This window comes from Miniopterus schreibersii, assembly GCF_964146895.1.
Source record: "Miniopterus schreibersii genome assembly, chromosome: 8".
Lineage (NCBI taxonomy): Eukaryota > Metazoa > Chordata > Mammalia > Chiroptera > Miniopteridae > Miniopterus > Miniopterus schreibersii.
In genome coordinates, this window is record NC_138109.1 from 18,504,598 (window position 1) to 18,522,491 (window position 17,894).

General features: G+C 50.7%; 1 protein-coding gene across 4 annotated transcripts in view; it reads left to right on the top strand.

Annotated features, from left to right (window-relative positions):
* Window positions 1-15,307: 15,307 nt before the first annotated feature.
* ZNF362 (zinc finger protein 362) overlaps window positions 15,308-17,894 on the top strand; it is a 34,965-nt gene continuing 32,378 nt past the window's right edge. For 2 of the 4 annotated variants that reach the window (XM_081144531.1, XM_081144530.1), the window contains exon 1: window positions 15,308-15,657. The gene's annotated coding sequence lies outside the window, so the exon portion shown is untranslated. The remainder of the gene's footprint in view (window positions 15,658-17,894) is intronic. The other 2 variants (XM_081144533.1, XM_081144532.1) reach the window with 1 other exon arrangement.

Here is a 17,894-nt window from a genome sequence, read left to right on the forward strand (position 1 = left end):
CACAGGCAGTAAGTGACTGAGTCCAGGCTCAAAATGGCAATAGCCAACTCTGAAGTCCTTGACTTCACAGCCTGGGTCAAGTCCCCCTGTATTGCCTCTTATAGCATCAGGTGCCCATCAGTCCACGACTCACCATGGTTGCCATTTGACACATGCCTGTGTGGTTATTGATTTTCTCCCCAACTAGGAGGTAAGAGTCTGTGAGGCCAGGGTCCGTGTTGAGTTTTGCCACAAGTGCCCAATTAATATTTGTGGACTGCAAGAGTAAATGGTGGATTCTGCCAGAGGCACTGAGCTAGGCCCAGGAGGCACAGGGGACACACTCCGGCTCCCTCGGCCCCTTTGAAACGGTTTTTAAGGCTCCAGGCTTTGGGCTCAGCCAGTCCTCACCTCCAGGGTCATAAAATGATTTCAGCCCTTGAGCCCACCAACCTGTGGGGAACAGAATTACCTTTATTGTTCAAAGTTTGAATTCAGGTTCTTGGAATCATAGATAATGCTGATGGCTTAGCTAAATCTATCACCCCTTCTTGCTGGAAAGACCTGCTTTATTTGGGTCCTGCCTCCTTGAGGCCAACAATCAGGGGACAAGCCCCTTCCCAGCCCTGGGACGTTAATTATGATTGGCCTAAGTGAGTCGCGGTAATTATATCCCCTTTGCAAGTATTGGTTTAGTGAAAGGTTTGTGATCCAGTCCCACCCGATGGGACCTGAGGGGAAGTCTGATGAAGAGGCTTCTGATAAAGTTTTTCTTCCTTTAAAGATGCATAAGAGAAAACACCTCTTCACTAAACATTATTATCATGTCTGTGGATGATGGCAGGCCCCGCTGCTTCCAGATTGTGACCATGAGGCAAGCTGTTGCCAGCATGCGAAGGAGGCTGACACCTCTTTGAGGACAACATTGAGCCACTGAATTTCCAATTTCTAGCACTTCTCTCCCTTGTTTGTAAGAAAATGAACTCCTTATGGCTTAAGCCATATTTAGTTGGAGTTTCTGTACCTTGCTGCTCAAAGCCTCCTGCTGGGCATACAGGAAGCCTCTGGCTCCTGTGGCATTTGTCTAGCTGTTCAGCTGCCTTTCTGTATTTTGGTTCCTCTTTTGGGTTGGGGTGGTGGGAACTAACATTTGTGAGGTTCCTACTACAAAGGCATTGTCTCATTTCTTCCACTGAATAATGACAGGCATATAAAGTAGGTTCTTTTACTCCAAATTTACTGATGAAGAAACTGAAGTGCAGTCAGGTAAAGTGACTTGTCCAGGACCCTATGTCAAGGCTCCCCGGGATAAAACCCAAACTCCTAACCATGGCATTCAGTGACCTTCAGGACCCTGGGCTCCTTCCACTTTCTTCAGCATCAAGCCTCCCTATTCGGCGCTCCCCACCTCGCTCCAAGCTTGAGCCAGGCAAAAGCGTCCTTCAGTTCCCCTGGGATGCCCTTTGCATGTTGCTCCCTCTGCCTGGAGCATCCATTTCCTTTCTGCCTGACTCTTCACTCTTTGGGCAGTGGTTTCGCTGTCGCATCCTCTCTGAAGCTTTTCCTGAGCGCCCAGGCTGGCTCTGGCCTGCTCTTTCTCTGCACACCTGCAGTGTCCTGTACTTCGCTCACCCATCACCTCTCACTTTATTATGGAGCCTTGCCTGTGAGTTTCTGGAGTTTAACGGGGCAGCGTGGTGCAGCGATCAAGAGCATGGGCCCTGGTACCAGAGTTTCACTGCCGGCTTCACCGCTTCCTGACTATGGGGCTGTGGTGCATCCTTCCCTCTCTCTGTGCTTCAGTTTCACTCCCTATAAGATGGGGATATTTAATAGATTCTACCTTGCACGATTGTTGCGAGGATTAAATTAATTCATTCACCTAAAATACTTAGGACAGTGCTGGGCGCATAGCAAGTACTCAATAAATCTTGTCTCTTTTTATTATCTCTGTACTCAAAGCGCTTGGCACCTACCAGACATTCAGCAAGTATTTTTTTGGATGAATTAATGGAGCAGTTGTGATGGTTAATTTCGTGTTAACTTGACTGGGCCGCAAGATGCCCAGAGAACTAGCTAAGCATCACTTCTGGGGGTGTCTGTGAGGGTGTTCCAGGAAGAGACTGGTATTTCAGTCGTTGGACTGAGTGAAGCCGATTGTCTTCTCCAGTGCGGGATCGTCCAGTCCGAGGAGGACCTGCATAGAACAAAAAGGCAGGGACGGGGTGAATTTGCTCTGTGCCTGAGCTGGGACTTCGGTCTTCTCTGCGCTCAGGCTGGGACTGACCCCGTTGGCTCTCCTGAATCTTGGGCCCTTGGTCTTGGGCTTGGCCTAGAATGACACCAGCAGCTTTCCTGGGTCTCCAGCAGATTGTGGGACATCTCAGCCCCACGATCCCATTATCAAACTCATTATCTATTTATCCACCCTGCCATCTATGTATCTATCAGCTATCAGTTGGTTCTGTTTCTCTGGAGAACCCTGACTAACGCAGTGGTGGGACTCAGGTTACCCACAGCACAAGCCCTTGGGCACTGATGTGGCCTGAGGTTTAACGCTGCTCAGGCTCTTCGATCAGGCACACTTGGGCTCAAATCCTAGCTGTGTGACCTTGAGCAAGTTACTTCCCCTCCTGTGCCTCCGTTTCCTCATCTGTAAACTGAGGAGATCAAGCCCTACCAGGACAGATTGTTATGTCTATAAAGATTTGCCTGGCACAGAGCCCAGCGTACAGCAGGGGCTCCAATGCTTCAAGTTTCCTTACTCCCACCCCATGTCATAATTTTTGCCCAGGGCCACATCAGAGAAAGGATGTTAGAAAATTGGCTTCTGTCCACTTAAAATCTCAAAGGATAAAGTCGTCTTTGTGATTTAAAGACCCACTCCCTACCCTATGCTGTCTAGGTTCCCCTCCCCCCCATTCCAGGGCCTTTGAACCTACTGGGCTTTGGCAGGAAATGAATCCCCCACAGCAGAGAGATCCGAAAGAGCAGACCCCCCCTGCTCGCTTCCCACTGAGTGAAGGGAAACAGGAGGGGCAGTGAGGAGTGGAGGGGGCCCTGGGCAAGCACTGCTCCCTGGACACTGGTCCTAACTTGCCTCCTGGCTCCCTGTCCGAGCTTGACCAGGGCCTGTGCCTCTCAGGGCTCCATTGGCCCCATCTGTCCAGTGGGGTTGGGCTCCGTGACCTCCGAGGTCCTTCTGGAGCAGGCATTCTGGGGTGCAGGAAGCAGGCCCCCCGGGCTGTCATGGAGATCAAAGGGTAGCTTCCCAGACGAGGCCTCGCAGCTGCCTGCCCTCTGGAGCAGCCCTGGGCTTCCTGCTCCGCACGGAGCCTGCTGTGCAGCCCTGGGAACGGCCGAGGCCTCAGCCAAGGTCGCCGGTGGCTTCCTCACGCTCCCCCAGTCCTGAGTCATAGGTTTGAGATACTTGACTTCGTTTTCCTCTGTTAGCCTCCTGGTAGGGAGGCCACCTGGGATGAAAGAACACCACGCTGGGTATTCTTCAAGCTTAATTCACAGGAAATGACTGTCTGTGCCTTAGGACACTGGGGGACTTCCTGCTTGGCCCTTCCAAGGACCTCCCAGGATTCTGCGTGGTTCACGGGCCCCGTCTGCACTCCTCATATAGACTTTGAGGCTGGTGACACCCGCTTTGCCTGGCCTTCCACCCTCTGCTTCTGTCTGGTTGGTCACTACTTGCTCTACTCAATGCCGTTTCTACACCTTTCCAGGCACCGTCCCTGCCGCCCCCCCCCCCCCCCCGTCCTGGTTTTCATAGCCGGACCCAGGAGTGGTACTTTCCTAGGTCATCTCCTTCCTGGCAGAGCCTCTGAGGGAGACATTATTGACATGTTTGTCTTCCAGGAGGAGAAAACAGACTCAGAAAGGTCTGTGGAAGGTCTCTGCCCTGTGGAAGGTCTCTGGGCAGCTCCAGGCCGAGCCCAGCCCAAGACCCAGCCCCCTTCCTTTCTTCACAACCCGTGCCCGTCCATGCTCTCTGCCTCTGCTTCCATCGACTGGGACTCTTGGGTTTGCACAATCCAGAAATCCAACTTGAAGAAGCAGCTCAGGCCAAAAAGGAGGTGACTGATTTATTAGAGGGATATTAGGGTAGATTTCAGAGCGGGACTCAGCAGCCAAACCATGGAGGTGCGAATGCTAAGTGTGCTCCTTCCTAACTGTGCAGCTACAGCAAATGAGGCCGCCTGGGGCTTCAGTTTCCTTACCTATAGGATGGAGCTGATAATAACACCTCCTTCACTGAGCTGTTGGGAAGGGTCAATGAATTAGGGCAGTGACAAGTATTACAGATGTTCCCCTTTTTCCCCCCACTGAACCCCTCCACCAGGCAACCACCCCCACCCCCTGCAGGCCCTCTCCACACTATTGTCTGTGTCCATAGGCCATGTATATATGTACTTAAGTTCTTTGATTAATCCCCCCCACTCCCCACCCCCACCTTCCCTCTGAAATTCTTCTGGCTGCTTCATGGCTCTATGTCTCTGTATCTATCTCATTCATCAGTTTATTTTGTTCATTAGTTTCCTCATATGAGTGAGATCATGTGGCACTTGTCTTTCATTAGAGAATGAGCGAAAATTATTCTTTGTATATATTTTTAAAATACACGGGTACAGCAGATTGGAACCAAAAGCAGTTTCTAGTTCTGTTCATCTCCGTGCGTGTGCCTGTGTGTGTCTGTGTGCATCTATACAGGAAGTTTGCTTGCGGAAGCAGACGATGGGTTGATGGAATTGTTATATTTTGGGTGTACAGTAAACCCTTGGTTTTTCGGACCTCGATTTAATGGACTTCAGATTTAACAGACAATATTTCTGGTCCGTATGTTATATGTGAAAATGAACACCCTGTTCATTTGAAAATGTTTTTAACCAAGTCTTGCTTATAATTAAATTAACAGGTGAGGGTTTTTTTATTAATTCACTTATTTTTAATAAATTTTAGCAAACAGGCCATATGTTGGAAGAAACACTGTAGTAATTTTGCTGACAAATATTACATATCTACAACTATAGTATACATATTTAAATCCAAGAGTCACTGCTGGTAAACAATGTCCCACCAATGATTAGCACGTGATCACAGGCATCCTACGCAGTAATTATGGCTTGACTTTCCCCACCAGTTTTAAGCCGTCCTCTCGGGACCAATAGTGCTGTCCTCTTGTGATAGTGCCGTCCTCTCGCGATACTGGCTGCTTCTGGTGATACTGGCCAGGGATATGTTTTTTACTGATTTTTGAGAGAGAGAGAGGGAGCAACATCAATACTGGGCTAAGATGGCACCATGTGTTTCCTGGTATGATGAACTGGACTAGTGGACCAAGGGCCTGGTTGTGTGCCGGGAGCCGACTGCTCTGGGTGCACCCAGTAAGGGGGTGAGTTGTATTTCTAAAGAATTTAAAAATAGTAAAACGGACTGACATTGATTTGCCTTTCATTATCACCATGTGCCAGCAATTTGGTGATAAACCTCTCCTCCCTGAAAACATCTAAGCAATTGCTGCCATTATGTTTGAGTTTTCATTTTATCTTTAATTATACATTTAGTATATATTCAATTATATGTATACACCTACCCATATGCATCATACACATATATATGCCTCAAATTAGCATTTTTAAATTTTATATTTATCTTGTAATAATCGATGGGTTCAAAGAGAATATTTATTTGGAAATTTCCCTGTTACCTAGTTGGCCCTGGCACATGCAGACTCTGAAAAATGTTTGTTTATTTTTCCAGAGTAAGTTAATTTCGATTATTAACTGCTCAAGCTATCTTGGGTGCAGTCTGTGCTTGTGTTTAAATAGTGGACTCAAAATAAGCAATAATAGCAGAGTGATGGCAAAGAAAATTGAACTTGAGTTAGTTTAATTTTGACATTCTATGTGACCACCTGGAGTTTCTCCCCCATGCATGACACTTTTTGGAACTTTAGAAGAAAAGTGGCCATTCTTTTTAGGGTCGTTTCATTGATGGAAAATGCTGCAGAACGAAGCACAGTGAAAAGACTTCTCCAGACAAAACCGTTGCCCCACCTGAAGCTGTGCAGGAAGTTGAGATAACGTTTGCAAAGTTAACCCCAACCTTTGAAGAGCTGTGTGATCCAAAGAGGGATCTGTGCACATTTTGCTCTGTGCTGCATGTCAGAATTTCCCCTGAGTTATCTTTTATCAAGTGTGAAGTTCTAGGTGAGGTCAGTCAGACACAAAAATATTTGAACCAGCTGGAGTGAGCCTTGATCACGGTACAGTAAAACATCAAGCTTTCAAATTACTTCTTGCAGGTTGGTGAACAGAAATTGTGGAGAAGGTCATTAACTATGCAGCGACACTAGTAAGGATATGGACATTTACATAGAGAGAAAAAAACACATTTCGAAGGAGAGAGCCAGGAGAAACGACAGGAGATGCTGGTCTTCCTCTGCCAGAAGAAATAAGAGGGAAACATTTTAAGGCCACAATAATTTTCACCAAGAACTGGATTCTCTTGAAAGACACTGGATCAAATAATGTCAGTTTTTAGCCGTTTTGTCTGTTTTTGCAAAAGAAGGAAAACGTTGGAAGTTGTTTTTCTTGACCAAGTAGATTAGAAATATTTGATGACTTTTCCGGTGATTATAATTTAGTGAAAACTTTTTGATTGTGGAGATGTTTGAATCAGTATCCATCCCAAAGACATAAAGCCAGGAACAGCACTGCAATTTCTTGGACTTGTAGTGAAAGGGGTTTTTTATGAGGCCCTCCCAACTTACCCCTATGTTTATGGAGTGAAAGGGAGGCAACTGGTCGATGTTTCTCACATCAGTGTTTCTCCCTCTCTCTCCCCGCCCCCCTCCTCTCTAGAATCAATAAACATACCCTTGGGTGAGAATAAAAAAAAATGTCAAGGTCAAGAGAGACAAAGAAAGGGCCAGGAGTTGTTTCAGATTAAAGGAGCCTAAAGAGATATGACAACTGCAATGTGCCGTCCTGGATTGGATCCTAAACTGGGGGGAAATAGTTATAAAGGACATTATCGTTGGAACAACTGACAAAACTTGAACATGGACCGTGCATTGGACAGCAGGGTCGTATCAATGTTAAATTCCCTATTTTTTTTGCTGATCATATCATGTTCTTTAAGAGACTACTTTTGTTCTTAGGAAATATACTCTGAAATATTTAGTGTGTATGTGTGTGTGTGAAGATATCTGTATAGAGATAGAAAAACAGCGAATGAGGCAAAATGTAAACAAGTGGTGAACCTGAGTAAAGGATATTTGAGAGTTTCTTATGCTATTGTCACAACTTTTATGTAAATTTGAAATTATTTCAGAATGAACGTTTACACACACATACACAACTCCCTCCAAACAGGTTAAGCTGGACCCAGTGGTATGTGGGGTAGAGGAGAGAGGATGCCGTTGAGCCACCTGCTGTGGGCGAATGGGGGGGGGAGGGAAAGGGAGGGAGAGAAAATGAATATGAAAATATTTGGACCCAACAAGAAGAATTTGGGGAAAGAAAATATGGAGGCTGTGGACGGGTGGAATCTCAGGATCCTGAAGGATAATCAGGGGAGGGTACAGCAGGGACGGATCCATGGGAGAATTAACCTTGTGCCAGTCACGGGAGGGACGGAAGGACTTACACAGAGAAGCGAGAAGGATGGATCTTAGGACAAGAGGAAGAGAAGTGAGCACCATAAACAGGAAAGGGCCAGAGAGGCCAGGGGAGAGCTCAGCGGCAAAAGGTGTCACAGAAGTCAAGGGAGGTGAGAATTTGAAGCAGGAGAAAGCGTCACTGGGGACAAATGGCATGAAAGGTCAAGCAGGATAAGGGAAACTTAAAGTGGAATCCAGCCAGCCCTTCGTTACACACCCACCAACATACCTATGAAGACTCAGAAAAAGACAACAATTCATTAAGGTATTGAACACCAGGGTGGAAATCATCGCCCGGTCGGAATCAAGGCTCCCCCCTGGAGAGGGGCCCTGGGGGGGGGGTGAGAGGCGCGATCAGCAACCGCTGGCCAAGGCTCAGCCGCGCCAGGTACACGCCTAATGCTCCCCCGTCCCTGGAACAGAGACAACAGCTGTGACCAGGAAAACCAGCAGCTGTGCTGCTCATGCCTCCGCGCTGTTTTGGGGGAGCCAGAGTGTTGTTTCTCCACATCAGCCCCTTAAAAAAGCCACCATGCTGCCCTGGCTGGGTGGCAGTCGCTTGGAGAGGCATCACACGCACCACAAAGATCGACAGTTACCTTCGGCCCGGGCGCCCTAGGTTCTGGGTTTGATCCCCAGTCAGGGCGCAGACAGCAGGCAGCTGATCCATGTTTCTCCCTCTCTCCCAAAATCAATAAAAACATATCCTCGGGTGAGGATTTAAAAAAATCAATTCAGAAACTGCAAGTTTTTAGCTAATGACTGGGCAAGAGGTGGAGGGAGGTACCCGGGGCTGCACTGCATCTGAACTGGGGGATTCTGGTCAGTATTTCTTTTTTTTCTTCTCTTTTTCTTTATGTACTGACTTTATTCATGTATTATAATAAGAAAAAAATATTCAAAATAATTATATGTCAGTTTGCGCATTGCTAGATGAACACATTTGGTAAACATGCCTTTGTAAAAATGCACCCCCAAAACCCTGGAAGGGAATAAATACATCAAGCTATTAGTAATCACTAGGTCGTGGGCTGAAGGAGATGCTCCCATTTTCTTCGACTTTCATGTATTTTAAAATGTTTTTATCATGAGCATGCATTGCTTTTATGATGGAAAAAGTAAATGCATTTTTTAAAAAAAAAAGAAAAAGAAAAGAAAGATGAAAAAGTGTCCATGGATTTGGAGATTGGTGGAAAAATTGTCAGTTGAAGGATGGAATGGGGGAAGCAGGAATGCAATTCCTATGAATAATTGCTGAAATTTCTAGAGCACTTTCTGTTTTGCAAGGTGCTTTTACAAACAGCTCATTGTGCAGACTTTGCAGGTTAGATCGAACCCACGGTCATGAACTCCAGCACTGTAGCACCTGGGAGACCTTCCTTGGGGGCATCTCCCAGCTTCTGATGGGCCCCCTGCTGTGCTGGGAGGAGGGTAGTCAAGGGAGCCCCTTCCAAGAAAAACCCTCCCTACAAGTGTTCACAACTGGTTTTGTAGTGGGTGCAGCCCAGCTCATGTATTGATAACAATAACCACTGAAGTGGCCAAGGCGCCTGCAAGCAGCTCCTCCTCACACTAGTCCTATGAAGTGGGAAATATTATTAGGTCATCTTCATGTTATAGATGAGGAAACTGTGGCACAGAGAGGTTAGGAGACCCACCCAAGGTCAAACAGAACCAGGATTAGAACTTGGCCAGTGTGGTCAGTGTGGCTCCACAGCTACTCTGCAGCCCCTGAGTGCTCTAAGCCTCAGCAAGGCCTGCCTCCTAGCCCCTCCTGGTGCCCCTAATCCTCCAGCCCTTCCCAGCCAAGCTCCACTCCCCGGGGGTGCCGTGGTAGTCCTGAGGCTGTCTCAGGTGTCTGTCTAGACACACCTGCAGGTATTTCCTCCCCACCTGCGCCATGCAGAGTACCAAAAGAACGTGAGTTCTTTGTTATCTGAGTTCTTATGTCATCCATTCTCCCAGGCACTAACCACAGGAATGCCCTAGCTAACTGAATCCATTCATTTGACAAATATTTCTTGAGTGCCGATTGTGTGCCAGGCACTATTTTAGCCACCAGGCACACAACTGTGACTCAAAGTCTGATGAAGGAAGGACTGAGTCTTCAGTCTTCATAGGTATTTTGTGTGTCTGGGGAAACCCCCCCATTTAATATTGCAGAGTGCTTCTAAGTGCCCCAAAGCCACTGCGTGTGGGGAGCAGACACTCCAGGGGCAGTTAGCATTGCTGAGGCACCGTGGCTGAGAAGATAGCATAATGATAGAGTTGGATCAGGCTCCACAACTCACTTGCTGTGTGGCCTTGGACCACTGACTTCATGTCTCTGAGCCTCAGCAACTTTGTTAAGTGGAGGTCACCTGAACTGCCTCACTGGGTGTAAAGAGGGGTCAAGAGCCCGAGTGTGGGCTTGGCACTGAGTGTGGAGGAGGCACCCAGTAGGGAACAGCCATCACTATTGTGGTCTCTGTATCTCTGGGCTTTTCCTCTGTGACTATGAACCTCATTTTATCAGCCTTCAGATTCCTATCCTCTTCCAAGTCTGATGCACTTGGCTCTGGCCCTCAGCTCTGCAGGAGCAGAAATCTGATTTTGTCAGGTCCAGAGGATCATAGGCTTGGAAGCCTGACAAATGAACCAGGTGTCACGTGGCTCATTTACAAACAGGTCACTCCTTTGCAGTGATCCGAGTACTCCACTCACCACCATCAGGGCTCAGGAGACAAGCTCGCATGGAGCGTGAACTGTGAAGTCTGACCTGTGACACTTCATATAATCTGCTCAGCATCCCTGTGGATAGATAGTATTAGCCTCATGTTGATAGGCAGGACACAGAAACTGAGGCTCAGAGAGGGATCTCATTCCTTGAAAGGAATTGGATTAAATTTTTTTGAATCTTTAGAGTCCAGGACCAGCACAACAACGGGAGGACTGCTTCATGCTAACCCTGAGCACGTATGAGTGAGGGTTCTTTTGGTTACAAGGACATAAGCCTGCTGTAGTGGGTTAAATGGTAGCCCCTCCCCTCAAAAAAAGATATGTCCATGTCCTAACCTCAGAACCTGTAAATATGACCTTATTCGGAAAAAAAAAAAAATCTTTGCAGATGTAATATAGTTAAGGATCTTGAGATAAGACTATTCTGGAGTACCGGGGCAGGTCCTAAATCCAGTGACAAGTGCCCCTATAAAAGACAGAAAGAGAAGACCATGTGAAGATGAAAGCAGAGATTAGAGTGATGCCACCACAAGCCAAGGAATGCCTGGAGCCACCAGAAGTTGGAAGGGGCAAGCAAGGATCCTCCCCTAGAAACTTAGAAGGGACTGTGGCCCTGCTCACATCTTGATTTGAGACTTCTGGCCTCCAGAACTGTGAGAGAATCTATTCCTATTATTTTAAGACACGATATTTGGGGTAACTTGTAACAACCGCCCTAGGGGAAGGAATGTGACTGGCTCATTGTAGCCACCAAGGGAAGGCTTGCAGTGAGGCTGAACTCGGGGTGGGGGGTGGGGGTGGGGTGAAGGGGGCTGGTCAAGGCATAGGGATGCTGCCAGGGCCTTCTTCTCTGGACTCTGCCCCTCTCAGCTCAGGCTGTCTGTTCTCTGGGATGGCTTCTTCTGGGACCACGGCCTTCGGTGCCCAAGGAAAGGCCAGGAGAAGGATTCTGATGGGCCTGGCTTGGTCATGTGACCCTCCAGTCCCCACTGGAACCACCTGATTGGAATAAGAGGCACAACGATTCCTTCAAAGAAGGGGGCTGCTGCCGCCAGGGAAAGGAAGGGGCCTGGCAGGCGGCACCGAAGGACGGCCACGCACAGGGTGCTTCACCCAGGCCCTGGGGAAGCCCGGAAACTCTTCTCCCCACGTCGGTGGGTCTGAAGTCAGGCCTGCACGGCTCTCCCCTTCCGCCGCCACGCGAGCCCCAGCTATTCCTGCATTCCCGGGTTCACAGGTCGCTTGGTTGGATGACGCTCCTCTTTCACTCTCCCGCAGGCCAAGCGCAGGAATTTTGTCTCCGTGAATGACTATTACTTCGCCTGCCTACCGCCCCTGGCCCCTTCCCTCACTCCATCCCTACCATTCCCAGGGGATATGTAGACCCCGCCCCCTGGCTGCAGCTGATTGGTCCAAGCGTGGCCACCTGACTCCAGCAGGGCCAATCAGAGCAGACTCCCTCGGGGCTGGCGCTCAGGTGAGGGGCAGCTGGGGTTGCCCGCGCTTCCTGCGCCCCGGGGAGCGGCGGGGGAAGAAGCTGGTGTTCGAGGGACACCGAGAGGAGGGAGGCCTGAGGTGGCCTGGTCCCTGCTCGGAGTCTTCCTGAGACCTCTGTTTCTTGCACAGATTGGCTGTTCAACCTTTTCTTGGATTCTGTGAGCCGGTAACCCCCTTTCTCTGCTTATTTGCTAGCCCGAGATGGAGTTTTTTCTCTTGCAACTTGAAATGTGCGGAAATAGTTGCTAAATATTATGTATGAACGGAATAAAACCTAGAACAACAGGCTCGTGTCAGGTCAAGTGTTGGCTCCATCTCATTTTATATGTGGGGAAACGGAAGCCCAGAGAGGGAGGTGAGGCACCCACAGCCACACCTCAGTGAGCATGGGGACAGCACCCGAAACACAGGCCACCAGTCGTCTGCCACTCTGAGTCACATCTTTAAGGATCTTTCCATGACTCTGGCACCCTGATTTATGTGTGACTTGGGGTGGCTGGCCTTATTCCTTTCCTTGCCTCAATTTCCCCATTCTGTCCCTGTGGGCACACAATTCCTGGCTGAAGAGAAGGGAACCAGATGTTATCTACGTGGGCTGCTTTGAATTCTCAGGGCCTACAAAAGGCTATTATTATTTAATTACTGCAAATGGTAATTATAAGGGAAGGTAATTATCTGCTCTTTCATTATAGCACTTCTGCCCTTTTCCTCTGGCAGCCGGGGGCCAGTCATAAAAGAGAGCTGGGTCCTGATCTGCAGTGACAGCCCAGCTCTGGACGATCCTCTAGACCAGCTAGGAGGAAGGGCTGTAAATAGTTACTGCCATCATTTTCTGAAGGTAATTTGTGGATTATAAAGCCCTTCCATGCCATGAGCTCCTTAGGTCCTATTGGAAAAGAGGAATGGACACTTCCTGAGCACTGGCCAGGTCCTGGGCACCCTACCTTCTCCAGGTGCGATCATGCCTGTGAAAAGCCCAGCAAGATGCCTCACCGATAGTAAATGCTTGGTAAATGGTGGTATATACAACTCCTGACTTACTGCCCTGTGAAATAAGAATCATTCTCTTCAATTTATAAATGAGAAGACTTTGATGCCTTCAGGTTTTAAAGCCAGTGGGAGCCAGGGTTTGAGCTGTGTGTGTCTGATCTCAAAACACTCATGCTTTTCACTTACAACTTGCCACTGGATACTATTGGCCTGTTTCATAGTTGAAGAAATTGAGACCCGGAGATGCAATGTGGCTGACCCCAGCTCACCAAGGTTATTTAATAAAGGCAGGACCTGGATCCACATATCTGCCCTGCCTGGTCCAGGCTCTGACTTGCGGCTGGCTCTCCTCTGCTCCCTTACTCTTCCTCTGCCACCTTCCTGCACCCCACAATCTCCAGCTCACTACTAATGGTAGAGACACAGAAGATGACTAAGACATAGCTTTGACCCTATGGCTAAGCAAACACTAAGCTACATTGCAGACCCAGGAGCCCCTGAATAAGGCTGGCCTATGTAACCAGCTGTCACTGTCCTTGACAAACATTGCAAATCAGTCACAGCATTCTTCCTATTTAAAGCCCAGATTCCTAAACTCTGGTGCCTTTGCACGTGCTATTCTAAGAGCCTAGAATTACAATGACCATGATAATAACAACATAATAACATTTGTTGGGCCCTTTACAATATGTTAGGTGCCATATTAAGCATTATTTCATTGACTAACAATGACATCAGCAATGACATGGGCTGGTACATTTTTAAAGGATTTTTTTTTCTTATTGGACTTTATATCAAGCGTAACTACTGTCAACGTGATTTTCGACTGTTGATGTTGGCCTTGATCACCTGGCTGAGGTAGGAGTTGTTTAGCTTTTCCACTGTGAACTTACTTTCCCCTCCTTTTTCATTTTCATATTGTACACTTTGGAAGTTGCAACACACGACTCACACTTAAGGAGTGGAGAGTTATGCTCCAACTCCTTGTTTATCTACATAAATTACTTCAAATTCTTCTGCATGAGAGAGTTGACTCTTCTTTCCATTTTACATGTATTATCTCACGGAACTTCCCGACAGTAGGTTGATACTCATCGCCCCCACTTTTCTGGGAACTGGGAGGGCCCCCCTTCTTCCCCACTCTGCTCACATTAGATCTAATTTCTGAAGACCTTTCCACCTCCCTGAGGCACATAGTGACCTGATCTGTTTTGCCCTCCCCCTGCTTTGTAATTCCCGCTAATTCATGCCACATATACATATTGTGCTCTGCGTTTTGCCGGGTACTGTGCTTGAGACTTGGACTGGAAAACAGATGGCCTATGTGTGTCCTGTCCTCCAGGTGCTCACAGCTTTGACATCTGTGCTAGACTGGAGGTGCCATAAGGGCAGGCACTTTGACCAACTTGGTCAGAGCTGTTTCCAGCCAATGGGTAGAGCATCTGATAGCAGGTCCTCAACACTATTTACTAACTGGGAAATGCTTCCTGGAGGATGGCAAAAAGTGGCAGGTGATTGTGTGTGTACCTCTCCCAGGGGACTGGGTGCTCCCTGAGGGCAGGGCCAGCCTTGATTCATCGTGGCCTAGAGGCTGGGTGGCAGTGAGTGTCACAGAAGTCTGAGCTGGGTGAAACGACCCAGGGATTGGCCACCTCAGGTAGAAGTGAAGTTTGGAAGCTGACACAGCCTGGGAGGCCGAATCCGGAGGACTTGGTGACTGATTGGCTGGGGAGGGTGAGGCAGGAGGAGGAGTCACACACAGATGGCTCAGAGGTCTGGCGCTGGGGACAGCCGTTGCCACCTCTGATACATTCTGCGAGAAGAGCCGCTGACAGCCTCAGGCGGCCCCACCCTTTGGGGGCTCCGGCCTAGAGCCAGGGAGGGCCGGAGCCTACAGAGGAAGGGGTGGCTTGGCCTGTCCAAACTTCTGACCCCCATCCCCATGTCTTCGTCTAAAAAAAACAAAACAACCTCAGCCTGGATTTTGAGCACGATCGTTGGCTCTCAGGTGTGGGGGCCCATTCTTAGGGTCTCCTTCTGCCTGCGCCCGCGAAGGAGACCCCCAGGGCAGCCTGCATCCGCGCGGGGTCGCCCTGATGAGGGCCATGGTTCGCCAGGCCCAGGTCCCCATCGCTGGGGAGGGGGCGGCGAGGCGGCGGCCCAGCCAGGGCGGGACAATGGCCGCGGCCGCCGGGGCCCCGGGAGCCCCCGCGCTGGGGAAGGGGCTGGCCTAGGGCCGGGCGCCGGTGCCCTCCCCGCGCAGCTCGGGCGGGCGGAGGGGGGCGAGGAGTTCCTTTGTGGCTCTGCCTCCAGCGCGGCGCGGACGGTGGGAGCCGCGCAACTTTGCGAGGCGGCGGTGGCGGCGAGAGCCAGACGAGGCCCCGGGGCCCGAGCGGGGCCCCCAGCGCGCGGCCCGCCCCCGCCCCCTGCCCGGCCCCCTCCCTTCGCGCGCCGTCGCCCGCGCCCGGCGCTGCCCACTCGCGGGAGCCCCCGGGGCCGGACGGGCTGCGCAGCCGGAGAGGTGGGGGCCCTACGCGGCCCCCCCGGAGCCGGGCGCCTGGCGCGGGGGCTCGCCGAGAACACGGGGGGCCGCGCGGCGCTGCAGACCCAGCCTCCCGCCGCCGCCGCCGCCGCCGCCTCGGCGCTTGCAGAACCCAGAAGTGAACAGCAGGCGACCCGGAAGGTTTGCGCGCGGCTCCGCACCGAGCCGGAGCCCGGAGCCGGAGCCCCAGCCCGGCCCTGCTCGGGCCGCCGGGCGCGGGGCTGCGGCCGCGTGCCGGAGCCACCGCCAGCACAGCCAGGTCCGTGCGGGCCCGGGGTGCGGGGGGAGCGGGCTCGGCGGCGGCGGGTGCCCGCCCGAGCGCCCGCCCGCGGGAAAGTTGCGCGGAGTTGCGGGCGGGGGTGCGGGCCCGGGCGCGGGCGCTGTCAGCGCGGGCCGGGCGCTCCGAGGGCCGGGGGCCGCCTGCGCCCGCGGCCGGGCCCGGAGCGGCGGCGGCGCGCGGGGTACGAAGTGTCCCCGGCGGCGTGTCTGGGTCTGCTCCGAGTGTGCGTGCGTGTGTGTGTGCCCGTGTGTGTGTGTTTTCTTAAGCCGGGCTATTCAAACCTGCTGCAATTCTCCGGTAAACAATGATTCATGGGACTTAATGCAAATAAACGGATTGCAAACGGCGCGGTTCGCGCACTTTGCAGCCGGCCGGGTGGAGCGGCCAGTGCCGGATTTCTCCCTTTTTTTGCAGATCTGCAGAATATGGCGTCCCTGTCCTGTTTTAAAAATAAGCCAGGCTGCCATTTTTGTTTTTCTTTTGTCTGAAAATTTTAATAAAACTGTCTGAGAATGTGGGAGAGGCGGCTGGAAGCAGAGGGGGCACCCGAAGGGTTGGCTTTTTTCCCCCTTTTCTTTGGCGAGAGCCGCTAGCCTTTCGGGGAGGTGAGACACAATGCAATTGCACTTTAAAGAAAAAAAAAAAGGAAGCCGCTGGGCGATTTGGGGGGTAGGGCTGGGAATTTAAAGTTAACTCCGAAAGTTTTCTTTTCTTTTTTTTTAAAGCTCTCCTCTCTCTCTCTCTCTCTCCCTCTCTCCCTCTCTCTCTCCCTCTCTCTCTCCTTCTCTCTCTCTCCCTCCCTCCCTTCTTCTCTCTCTCTCTCTCTCCCTCTCCCCCCCTCTCCCTCTCCCTCCTTCCTTCTCTCTCTCTCTCTCCTCTCTCTTTCTCTCTCTTTTTGAAGGCGGTGAAATGCCGCAAAAGGATCTTGGGGTCCATTTCTCTCCGACAGTCACCTTTGCAGGAATTTTGGGAAAAAGTTAACTGTCTGTTTTCTCAGAGCTGCAGGAGGCATGTGGGAGGTTGGGGATGGGGATTTGGGGGGACCAGGAAACGTCTTTTGGAAGAGGCTGTATAAAAATTGTATTGTAAAGAACTATAATTGTAAGGGGCTCAGAGTGGGCCCAGGGTTGGCCCAGAGTTTACCACTGAGACTCCTGGCTTGAGGAAATAAACCTGCTCTCCAGCACCCTATCCACCAGCAGTGTTTGTGGGCAGTGGGCCTGTCTCCATGACTGCTGGGGGCCTCCCTTGTAGTTGGGAATCCTGCCCTGGGTGCTGGGTGGCTCCCGGAGCCCTCTGGCAAGTGTGCTTGGTTGGCAGTTGGAGAGCCCCTTCCCCAACCTGGTAGGCCTCCTGCTGCAGGAGGTGGCATCTGGTGGTGAATGACCCCAGGGGGGGTAGGCTCTTGGCTGGGTGCAAGCCGGCAGCCCCAGTGGGTTCTGTCTGAGAGGTTGTCTGGTGGAGGGGGCCTGCTCTGGTTTGCTAGTGGGGGTCATCTGAGCCTTTCGCCCGTGGTGGCTCCTATCCCTTTTTGCCACTCCTTCCAGCACCCTGGAGGCTCATCTTTTGGAGGCAGTGAAGTTCCTGAGGTATCTCACTGGACTGATCAGGGCCTGCTGGCTTTGCAAACTACAGGGGATCTGAAGGCCAGGTCTTGGGTGGCTGGCGCTGTTCAAGGCACCAAGGCTCGTTGGGCCTGGACTTTCCTCTCTTGGGAAAGTATCTTCTTGGGAGGACCTTGAGCCCTTCTGGCCTTTGTCCTAGCATCTCCTAGAGGAGATACCTCTAGTCTTATTCCTGGTCTGTGTCCTGGCTCCACAGGGCAGTGTGAGCTCCCTGAGGGCAGAGTCAGGAGTTGAAGGTGGGTTTTGGAGTTCAGGGCTGTAGAACTTGGCATACCTGGGCCAGAGGTACCAAGCCAGGCATTTTTCAGATGAAACTAAAGTCCAGAGAGGGGGAAGTTACTTGCCCAAAGTCACATTGCCAGTGAGGATATCTAAATCAGGGACCTGGGCTCCACTGTTCTCTGGCCCTGACCCCTGAGAGGGTCATTTTGTAAGAACTAGACTAGAATGTGACAGCATGTCTCCCTTCACTGCCCCCTGCCCCCCGCCAGTAGTAATCCTTATTATTGGAGTGAATGGAACTTTACAGTTTATACGGTGTAGTGCATGGTTGTTATCACATCAGACTCTGCAGGAACTCTGTTGGGGTGA